Source organism: Symphalangus syndactylus, chromosome 11 (assembly GCF_028878055.3).
Source record: "Symphalangus syndactylus isolate Jambi chromosome 11, NHGRI_mSymSyn1-v2.1_pri, whole genome shotgun sequence".
NCBI lineage: Eukaryota > Metazoa > Chordata > Mammalia > Primates > Hylobatidae > Symphalangus > Symphalangus syndactylus.
This window is the reverse complement of record NC_072433.2, coordinates 105,851,527-105,863,162: the sequence shown is the minus strand read 5'-3', so window position 1 is coordinate 105,863,162 and position 11,636 is coordinate 105,851,527. Positions and strand designations below refer to the sequence as shown.

Here is an 11,636-nt window from a genome sequence, read left to right as displayed (position 1 = left end):
GTTGCTTATAAGCTTTAAGAAGCTTTTGGGCTGAGAGGATGGGGTTTTCTAGATACAGGATTATATCATCTGCAAACGATGACAACTTGACTTCCCCTCTTCCTGTGTGAATACCCTTTATTTCTTTCTCTTGCCTGATTTTCCTGGCCAGAACTTCCAATACTATGTGGAATAGGAGTGGTGAGAGAGGGCATTCTTGTCTTGTACTAGTTTTCAAGGGGAATGCTTCCGCCTTTTGGCCATTCAGTACGATATCGGCTGTGGGTTTGTCATATATGACTCTTATTATTTTAAGATATGTTCCTTCAATACCCAGTTTATTGAGAGTTTTTAACACAAAGGGACGTTGAATTTTATTGAAGGCCTTTTCTGCATATATGGAGATAATCATGTGGTTTTTGTCTTTAATTCTGTTTATGTGATGAATCATGTTTATTGATTTGTGTATGTCAAGCCAACATCCCAGGGATGAAGACAACTTGATCATGAGCTTTTTGGTGTGCTACTGGATTTGGTTTGCCAGGATTTTATTGAGGACTTTTGCATTGATGTTCATCAGGGATATTGGAGGGAAGTTTTCTTTAGTTGTTGTATCTCTGCCAGGTTTTGGTATCAGGATGATGCTGGCCTCATAAAATGAGTTAGGGAGGAATTCTTCCTTTTCAATTGTTTGGAATAGTTTCAGAAGAAATGGTACCAGCTCCTCTTTGTACCTCTGGTAGAATTCAGCTGTAAATCCATCTGGTTCTGGGCTTTTTTTGGTTGGTAGGCTATTTGTTACTACCTGAATTGCAGTACTTGTTATTAGTCTATTCTGGGATTCAATTTCTTCCTGGTTCAGTCTTAGTTCAGTCAGGTTGTATGTATCCAGGAATTTACCCATTTTTCCTAGGTTTTCTAGTTTATGTGTGTAGCGGTGTTTGTAGTATTCTCTGATAGTTGTTTGTATTTCTGTGTGGTCAGTGGTGATATCCCCCTTATCATTTCTGATTGTGTCTGTTTGGTTCTTGTCTCTTTTCTTCTTTATTAGTCTAGCTAGCAGTCTATTTATTTTATTAATTTTTTCAAAAAAACACCTCCTGAATTTGTTGATTTTTTGAAGGGATTTTGGTGTCTATCTCCTTCAGCTCTGCTCTGATCTTGATTATTTCTTGTCTTTTGCTGGCTTTGGAGTTTGTTTGCTCTTGGTTCTCTAGTTCTTTTAGTTGTGATGTTAGGTTGTTGATTTGAGATCTGTCTACATTTTTGATGTAGTTATTTTAGTGCTATAAATTTCCCTTTAAAACTGCTTTAGTTGCATCCCAGAGATTCTGGTATGTTGTCTTTTTGTTCTCATTAGTTTCAAAGAGCTTCTTAATTTCTGCCTTAATTTCATAATTTACCAAGGAGTCATTCAGGAGCAGACTGTTCAATTTATTTATTTGTTTATTTATTTATGAGATGGAGTCTCACTCTGTTGCCCAGGCTGGAGTGCAGTGGCATGATCTCGGCTCACTGCAACTTTTGCCTCCCTAGTTCAAGCGATTCTCCTGCCTAAGCCTCCTGGGTAGCTGGGATTACAGGTGCCCACCACCATGCCCAGCTAATTTTTGTATTTTTAATAGAGACAGGGTTTCACCATGTTGGCCAGGGTGGTTTCAAACTCCTGATCTCAGGTGATCTGCCTATCTCAGCCTCCCAAAGTGCTGGGATTACAGACATGTGCCACTGCACTCGGCCAGATTGTTCAATTTCTATATAGTTGTTTGGTTTGAGTGAGTTTCTTAATCTTGAGTTCTAATTTGATCGCACTGTGGCCTGAGCGACTGTTATGATTTCAGTTCTTTTGCATTTGCTGAGGAGTGTTTCACTTCTGATTATGTGATCAGTTTTAGAGTTAGTGCCATGTGGTGATTAGAAGAATGTAAATTCTGGTTTTTCTCTGCTTGGTCTATTTGGCTGTTGACACTCGTGATTTAATTCTGAAGTTCTCGTGTTGTTTTTCCATCAGGTCATTTATAGTCCTCTTTTAACTGGCTCTTCTGGTTATCAGCTCCTGTATTGTTTTATCATGATTCTGAGCTTCTTCACATTGGGTTAGAACATGCTCCTTTAGCTCAGTGCAGTATGTTATTACCCACCTTCTGAAGCCTACTTCTGTCAATTTAGCCATCTCATCCTCACCCCAGTTCTTTGCCTTTGCTGGAGAGGTGTTCGATCATTTGGAGGAGAGGAGACACTCTGGCTTTTTGAGTTTTCAGCATTTTTGCATTGATTCTTTCTCATCTTTGGGGGCTTATCTACCTTCGATCTTTGAGGTTGGTGACCTTTGAAAGGGGTTTTTATGGGGTCTTTTTTGTCCATGTTGCTGTTGTTGTTGCTGTTTGTTTGTTTGTTTGTTTTTTTAACAGTCAGACCTTTCTTCTGTAGGACTGCTGCAGTTTATTGGGTGTCCACTCCAGACCCTAATCACCTGGGTTTCCACTGCATCTGGAGGTATCACCAGTGGAGGCTGCAAAGCAGCCAAGATGGCAGCCTGCTCCTTCTTCTGGGAGATCCTTTCCAGGTGGGCACCAAACTGATGCCGGCCCAAACGCTTCTGTAGGAAGTGCCTGGAGACCTCTGTTGGGCGGTCTCACCCAGTCAGGAGGAAAAGGATCAGGGATCTGCTTAAATAAGCAGTCTTGCTTCCCCTTGTTGGAGTGGGTGCGCTACGCTGGTTTAAACCCGCTTTTGTACAGAAGCCCCCAGACTCTTCAGAGCCAGCAGGTGGAAAAGGCTAAGTGGGCTGAGCCTTAGAAACCGTGAGCGCTCCCTTCCCCAGGGGCTGCATCCCAGGGAGATCAGAGTTTTGTCCGTAAAACCCTGGCTGCAGTTGCTAAAATTCCCATGGGGAGGCCCCACCTGGTGAGAAGGGATGGATTAGAGTCCCACTTAAAGCAGTCTGGCCATGATCTGCCACAGCAAATGCACTGTGCTGTGGGGAATTCCTCCCAGTCTGGACCACCCAGACTCCCTAGAGCCAGCAGGCCACAACAGGCTGACTCCAGCCACAGAGATATTGGCCATCCTTCCCCCACTGGGAGCTCGGTCCTCTCAGGCATTCTCCAGCCTGCTGCTGCCGGCTGACTGGAATTCCAAACCAGTGTGAGGTGTCATGGAAGTGGGGCCCACTGAACGACACTACTTGGCTCCCTGGCTTCAGCCCCCTTCCGAGAGGAATGGGTGAATCTCCTACCTCACTGGAATTCCTGGGGCCAGAGTACGCAAAAACTCCTGGTCTCCCTGCATGCCTGAGTGGCAGCTGAGATTCCACACAGCTCTGTGCTTGGGACCCAAGACCCTGGTGGCATGGGCTCATGAGGGGATCTCCTGATCCACTGGTTGCGAGGATCTGTGTGAAACGCATGGTTTCATGGGCTGGGTTGCACAATCACTTACCACCGCCCCGGTGGGCTGTCTGACATTGCTGTTCTAAAGAGAGATGCTGACTTCATCATGCATGTGGGTATCTCAGAATATAAATGATTTAATATAACCTGACTGCAAAGAGTAGGCAGTAAAAATATTTCTGGAATTTTGGATTCAATGTAGCCATTCAGTCAAAGCTGCTGTTCAATGCCTCCCTCATCTTTTGATTATTTTGTGATCTGATTTGAGAAATCAGAATGTTTTCTCTTGGCATAGTATGTGAAGAGTTCAATTAAAACCCGCAAATGCTTTTGTCACTTTGTGTGTGTGTGTGTGTGTCTGTGGTCATAAATATATATATATGTATATATATATATATACTTATATATGTATATATATATACATATATATGTATTTATAATTATATATAGTTATCATAATATATATAGCTATAGCTATTTATAACCATACATTATCTATAACTACACATTTAAATTTGTAACGATAGCTCTCTCTCTATATATATAACTGTGTAGTGTTTTATAAATTTAAAACATTTCATGTGCTTTAAAAAAGATTTAAAAGCTAAACTTATAATTTGGAAAGGCCATTATTAAGTGCCAGATGCCTGGTGATTGAACCCAGGATTTAAATTTTTCCCGATTCAGATGAGGTTCTCTGTTCAAGCTCTTGCAGTTTGCCTCTCTCTCACTCTCAATATTACATGTATATATAAATATACACACATATATAGACACAGAGATATATATGCACTCACACATACACACATACATATTCACACATAAACCTTTAAAAACAGTAGAATATTTTAAGTATTTAAAACAATAGCCTCAGTATGTTTAAATATGGTACTTTAGAGCGATCTGCTAATGAAATAATTTGGAACATTTTCTACCAATTTTTATGTCACCATTTTTTCTAATTTTAGTATATTTTATACCCAGATATAAATTACCAAATGTGATTTAAAACCCATGCTATTTCTCTTCCTGGGGTGATTTCATGACTCTGGGACTTCAAGCTCTTGGATCAAAGCTTTGGTACATCTCAGCAGCTGTCTTAACTACTCCAGAGAGAGCAGTTTGAGTCCTTCTAAGCTCATCAAAGAGAAGGTGTGAATTTGCGTTTTCTCACATCCGTTCTCATAACATCTGCTTCCCATCTCCCATATGCAGGAGCCTAATGGGAGAAAAGTGCCGTGGCAGAGGGAGATTCTTTTGAGAAGATAAATGCCCTCTGACTATGTCTTCTTCAATCCTCAAAAATATTGCCATTCAGTTGATAAATCATAGTGTGCTGGGAACAGTGCTGGAGAAGGAGTCAGGTGACCTTCACGACTGTCCAACTCTGCAATGAGCAAGCTGTGTCACTTTGGGCAAATCATGGGTTCTCCGTTTCATCTATAAAGTGAGGCAATAAAATATTATGATCTTAAATTATTTCTTTATAATTCTGTGATATTAATCAATTCCTGAGTTCCTTCTTCCATTGTTCATAAATATGTGTATGTATATATAATATATTCATAGATAATACGTGTGTGTGTGTATAGTGATTTTTTTTCCCAACTCATGGCTGACTTCAGTCTTAATAATTACTTTGATTACACACTTTTCTACATAAAAATTGAAATTACAAAATTCTTGTACATAACCAAACAAAACCCTTTGAGCAAATTTAAACAAGATTCAGCTGAATAATTTTATTTTATATTTTTGCTCCAGAATTTTCCACTGCGGCATCTTTATCAGATGTTTCTTGAAAGGTTGTCATTATGCACTAATGAATGATAGTGTTGAGAACTTGGTCACAGACCTTCACTACAGTGTTACAAACTATCTTAGAAATGAAAAATGTGAAGTCTTATGACTAATAATTGAATGATTGTTTTAACAAATATAAATGTGATTGTGATGGTTAATATTTAGTGTCAACTTGATTGGATTGAAGGATGCCAAGTATTTTTCCTGGGTGTATCTGTGAGGGTGTTGCCAAAGGAGATTAACATTTGAGTCAGTGGACTGGAAGAGGCAGACCCACCCTCAATCTGGGTGGGCACCATCTAATCAGCTGCCAGTGTGGCTGGAGTAAAGCAGGCAGGAGAAGATGGAAGAGCAGACTTTCTGAGTCTCCCAGCCTTCATCTTTCTCCCACGCTGAATACTTCCTGCCGTCGTACATCAGACTCCAAGTTCTTCAGTTTTTAGACTCTTGGGCTTACACCAGTGGTTTGCCAGGGTCTCTCGGACCTTTGGCTACAGACTGAAGGCCACACTGTCGTCTTTTCTACTTTTGAGGTTTTGGGTCTTGGACTGATCCACCCCTGGCTTCCTTGCTCCTCAACTTGCAAACGAACTGTCGTGGGAATTTACTTTGTGATCACGTGAGTCAGTTCTGAATAAACTCCCTTTCATATGTACATATATCCTATTAGCTCTGTCCCTCCAGAGAACCCTAATACAGTGATTTTTCAAAAATTCACATTAGTTGGACAGAAGTAAATCCCAAGAATTTGCAGCTAGATTGGAGTTGAAGACATGACAGTGGGTAAAGTGTCCAGGGAGTGTGGACCAAAGCCAACAGGGAAACTTCAGTCACCTTCACATTTAACAGATTGGCAGAGGAAGAGAAGCCACTGAAGGAGACTGAGAAGAAATGAGAGGTATCAATAGAAGATGAAGCAGAGCCTCCTCCTGTTGGAGCAGCAAGGTGGGAGAAACTTTCAAGAGAGGGATTGGTCAATATTGCAAAATACTATAAGGAGGTAAAATGAAATAAGGGTTAAAAGAACTTTTTGCTAAGAAAAAAAATCCACTCACGTTATAGTAATAGGGATTCATTTTAAGGATAGTTTATAGAATTGTATATAAATCTGAGACAAAAGCCAAGCACAACTGGACCACAAAAAGACTGGCCACTGGGTCTGGAAGGCTGGTAGGAACCAAAGCTATTCACTCTACCCCTTCCCCAGAGGCCATCTCTGAGTTGCTGCGCAGTTACCTGTTCTCAGCTAATACCTTGCTCTGTGGTGTCTTGTATATGGCCGTAGTGCTGACCCAGTTCCAATTTTTTGTAGACTCCTAGGACCATTTCCTCGTCACCAAATGCCAACTTTCCTTTGATCTTAGTTCAAATTCATGAGAGAAAGAAAACCTAGCCATGATCCTTTTCTTGAACCTGTACACAAATCACAATTTTCTGGCCTTTCCTATGGATTGGTTGCCTTTAGATTAGCTGTCTTCTCATGACTAATCAGCTGTGCCTGATTTGGGGAGTTTCTTGGGGGAGTCTCATGGTGGAAAGTACATCCAAGTATATGTAATGGAGCCTGTAGGCCAAGGCATAGCAGATTCATTCAGAAGGGCTGGGAATGGGCCATTTTAAGAAAGAAGAAGAAGTATGTACAGAGGGAAATAGGCCAGCATGTCCAGTACAGGGTCCATTCAGTTTAGCACCTGAGTGCACATATAATTTTGGGAAGAATGCTGTCATAGAATGGTGTGGGGTGGCTATGAGATTATGATGGGATGAAGGGTAAATGGGAAGAGTGCAAGTGAATGCAGTACATAAAGACTATATTGTTCAAGCAAGGCAGTAGGCCTTGGCCCACTTGTGTAAGCTGTGGAGATATATAGGATCAATAATGGACATTTTTAAAAGATTGAAAATATGGGGTTACTTTTAACAATTTTTTTTATTAATCCATGTGGGGCATTTTATGGTGAAAACCAGAAAGCCTGCTAGACAAATTCTAAAAAAGCTGTAACACTACTTTAAACAAACTTTTATACTAAATGGAATGAAGGAAAGGATTAAAGATATATGCAGAATGAAGGAAAGGTTGAGGATATATATATATATATTATATATGTGTTTGTATATATACACACACATACATATATACATGCACACACACACATTATATATACATATATACACACAATATATATATGGAGAGAGAAAGAAAGACAGACAGAATGATTGATGGAACAGCATCTCTGAGGATGGAGAACAAGTGGAAGGATACATCTGAGAGATGACAGGGGAGACACAATATTTTGTGATGTAGGAGAAAAGATGTATCAGTGAGAATAGGCTATATTATGCAACAATAACAAACACTTCAAAATCTTAGTTTTTTTTTTTTTTTTTTAGCGAGTTTAATTCTTTTTTTTTTTTTGAGACGGAGTCTCTCTCTGTCTCCCAGGCTGGAGTGCAGTGGCGCAATCTCGGCTCACTGCAAGCTCCGCCTCCCGGATTCACGCCATTCTCCTGCCTCAGCCTCCCGAGTAGCTGGGACTACAGGCTCCCACCACCACGCCCGGCTAATTTTTTGTATTTTTAGTAGAGACGGGGTTTCACTGTGTTAGCCAGGATGGTCTCGATCTCCTGACCTTGTGATCCGCCCGCCTCGGCCTCCCAAAATGCTGGGATTACAGACGTGAGCCGCCGCGCCCGGTCAACGAGTTTAATTCTTATTCATGCTACGTGTCTACTTCTGCTTTGTTCATTATAGTCACCTAGATGGAGCTGAGATATTGTTGGTTTCCATGACAGAGGGGAAGAAAGTTCTGGAGGAGGCCTCACTGGCAATGAAATGCTCTGGTCCCAAAGCAACATAGGTCATTTCCCCTCACTATGGGTGAGAATTCGTTAACCACTGTCCAAGTACTAGAGGATCAGCTAGTGTGATCTTAACAAATGCTATAAAGGTGGATCGTTGGCGTATTTAGTGAACAACGTAATGATTACAATCAATAAAGACAGTGGTGAGAGTGAACGCAGGTAACTGTGAGTGGCTGCTGAGAAACTGAGGGAGTCCTGTAAAGCAGAAATGAGATGTACATAGACAGGGAGGGATGAGTTGGTGAAGGCTTGAAACAGTTGTTGGGAGAGTGACTAACTAGAGATGCAGAGAAGGATTATAGGTTATTCCTTAGGGCTGAACTGAGAATGCAGACTGAATTTGTGGTGACACTAATCTATTCATTCTATGATTTTCTCTGGTGGTATTCAGGATCCTAGATACGGATGGGAAATGTGGATGATTGATTGATCTAGGATGGGGTTTTGCTGAGCCAGTGCAACAGAAGGATAAGGGTGTGAGGGAGTTAAAAATGTTATAGTAAGTGTATGGTTGAATGATGAACCATGTGATCTAAGTTCACAGGAAAGTTGATGAAAAGAGAAAAAGGTGGTTGGATTATAGAAAATACAGGAGAAGCAGGATTGGTTAAATTTTAAATCATCCTTGCCTAAATGTCTAAGAGTTGTTATAGATAGTTAGGATGCTTTGGGGAGCACTTATCACAGAGCCTTACATAACTGTAAATCATGAGGGCTTTTATTTACTCACTCAATAAGACATGGAGACAAACCATCTGCAGATAGGTTCAGTGACTCAGTGTTACCATCAAGGACCCAGGTCCTTTCATTTGCTCAACATCATAGCATTGGTGTTCCTTTACAGGCTTTTCACCTCATGATTGCAAAATGGCTGCCACACCTCTACATAGCATATCCACACCACACACAGATAGGAAGGGAGGGTAGGAGGTGCGAGATCTTTGTCCTTGCATTCCTGACTGTATCCCAAAAGAAAATGCTTTCTTTACATCTGTTTAGCCAGAAGTAGGGCATATATCCACTTGTAGGCTAATCACCAGCCAAGAGCAATGGAATGCCCTTGATTGATTATTATACATTTCCTTACTCATCCCATGGGACTGGGCACAGGGCTGCCTGAACTACACTGGGGTTCTTTTAGCAAGGAGGATGGGAGAAATTACTATTAGAGAACTAATAGTGACTGCTCCAAATGGAACCTCTCTTCTCAATGAGTATGACCTCGTGCTCAGGATGCAAAATAATTATCTTTGTTTATTCAGTTAAAAAAAGTACAGATCTAGGCTTTCAGCCAGGAAAGAAATTTTCACTGAGGGGAAGACATAGGGATATCATGTAAAATTTGAATTCCTTTTATGGAAAGTTGATATAGCCCCCCAGGGCATGTAATGTTTCTTGAGTAAAGCCTGCTGGTTGAGTAAAACTTCTACTGGATGATCAATCTATATGATTTTTTGCATTTCAGATCACTTTTAGTTGAAATGGCTACCATACATCTAGTGAAGCCTGTGCCGTTGTGGAGTTTTGCAAATATGAGCTTATTGTATCAGTGTGTTCTCACATTGCTATAAAGAACTACCTGTGACTGGATAATTTGTAAATAAAAGAGACTTACTGTGCTCATGGTTCAGCAGGCTGTAAAGGAAGTATGGCTGGGGAGGCCTCAGGAAACTTACAGTCATGGCAGAAGGGGAAGGGGAAGCAGGCATGTTTTACATGGCTAGAGCAGGAGGAAGAAAGAGAAGAAGGAGGTGCTACATACTTTTAAACAATCAGATCTCTTGAGAACTCACTCACTATCATGAGAACAGCAAGGGAGAAGTCTGCCCTCTTGATCCAATCAAGCCCTCCTAACAGCCCCCGTCCTCCAACACTGGGGACTAAAATTTGACATGAAATTTGGGTAGAGAGACAAATCCAAACTATACCACGTACTAAATGTTCATGAGTATAGATTATTCTTTTAAAAATATCACGTGGAAGCTTATTCCCTTGATTATTTTTTCACAGAATTGCTATATATATGACATATTCCCTAAATTCAGGTCTTCTATAAGTTACTTGAATTTATATTTCTTGTTCTGTCAGATATTGCTTTGCAATTTCTGTGATACATATTAATATTGAAAGAAAATTAGTGTTATCTGTTTTAATTCTTTCCAATTTGAATAGGAATCATACAGAATTTACCAAAATTGTTCCATTCAACAGGAATTTATTTTGCCGTTTCCATAGGAAATACAGTTTGTGTTTCCTGGGATGTAAACATGAAAGACCTACAGTGCCTGCTATCAGGGAGCTTACATTATCAGTGCTAACTAGATAAGTAGGCAATTAAGTAGGTAACTGTTTAAGCACATCTTCCTCTACTACTTGAAACATGTTAGCTATTCAAGACCCAGCATGCTCTTTGGGTGTGCTACCATCTTTTAATACTCTGTCTCAGTGCTTGGACTAGTTTTAGTTAGTTTATCTTTAAAAACTGATTTTTTTTAAACTCCAGGAACTTGTATCATCTCATTCACCATAAAATTGTTAGTTTTCTCATGGTTTGTTCTCTCTTCACAGATTCTGGCTGTGAAACTGAATATTGACTTAGAAAATCACACTCTGTAACCTGAGTCTGTAGATTGCTATTATATGCCCCTGATCTTAAGTACATGAATCTTCAGTCTCCCAAGACTGAAGAAAACCTGCAGGACTCTGGATCTTTACTCTGTATTATTCAGATGCTTAGAGAGTATTGGTCTCTTGCAAAGAGCTTGAAACCAAAGATCACATCAACAGTGCACTTTATGAAAAGGGAGTTAATTTTAAAAACAGATGCGGTATTTGAAAAATGAATTCTAGCCAGTTATATTTAAAGCTTCCAAAAGTTAGATGCATGGATACAGGCTCTTCTTCTGGGCACCCACAGCACCAGTACAATGCTTTTTCATTGCATTTCAGTTTGCTTACTTATTATTATTATTGTTATTATTATTTTTTCTTTCTGAGACAGGATCTCATTCTGTTGGCCAGGCTGGAGTCCAGTAGCACAACCATCGCCCACTGCAGCCTTGAACTCTCAGGCTCAAACAATCCTTCTACTTCAGCCTCCTGAGAAGCTGGGACCACAGGCACATGACACCATGTCTGGCTAATTTTCTTTTAATTTTTTGTGGAGAGGGGGTATCTCTACGTTGCCCAGGCTGGTCTCAAACTCTTGGGCTCAAGTGATCCACCTTCCTCAGCCTCCCAAATGCTGGGATTACAGGTATGAGCCATTGCACCTGGCCTAGTTACTTACTTCTATTTGTTCCTCATAGTCGGCAATTTCTTAAGAGCAGGTGCTATTTTTTTTTTATTGTGAACTGGACTCTTTAAGCCTTGTGTCTTTTTTCCATGCTTTGTCCTAAGAGCTCCACACACCATGTTTCAGTATTACGATTTGTCTACAATTAGCCTTGTGCTCTTTCTGCAATTGTTGCAATGTGAACTTTGGCCCAAATTCATACTTTCTCCACCCCAACTTCTAGGCTAGTTCTAGGGTGACACATTTTTTCTGCCATCATTATCCTCCCTGGATCTTTCATTCAACTGTGACATTACCAGTTCGAC

At 40.4% G+C, this 11,636-nt stretch overlaps 1 non-coding gene across 1 annotated transcript; it reads right to left on the bottom strand.

Annotated features, from left to right (window-relative positions):
• Positions 1-7,117: 7,117 nt before the first annotated feature.
• On the bottom strand, positions 7,118-7,181 carry LOC129457892 (U7 small nuclear RNA). The gene has a single exon (XR_008649433.1). It is a non-coding gene; the product is annotated as a U7 small nuclear RNA (small nuclear RNA).
• Between the last annotated feature and the right edge of the window lie 4,455 nt (positions 7,182-11,636).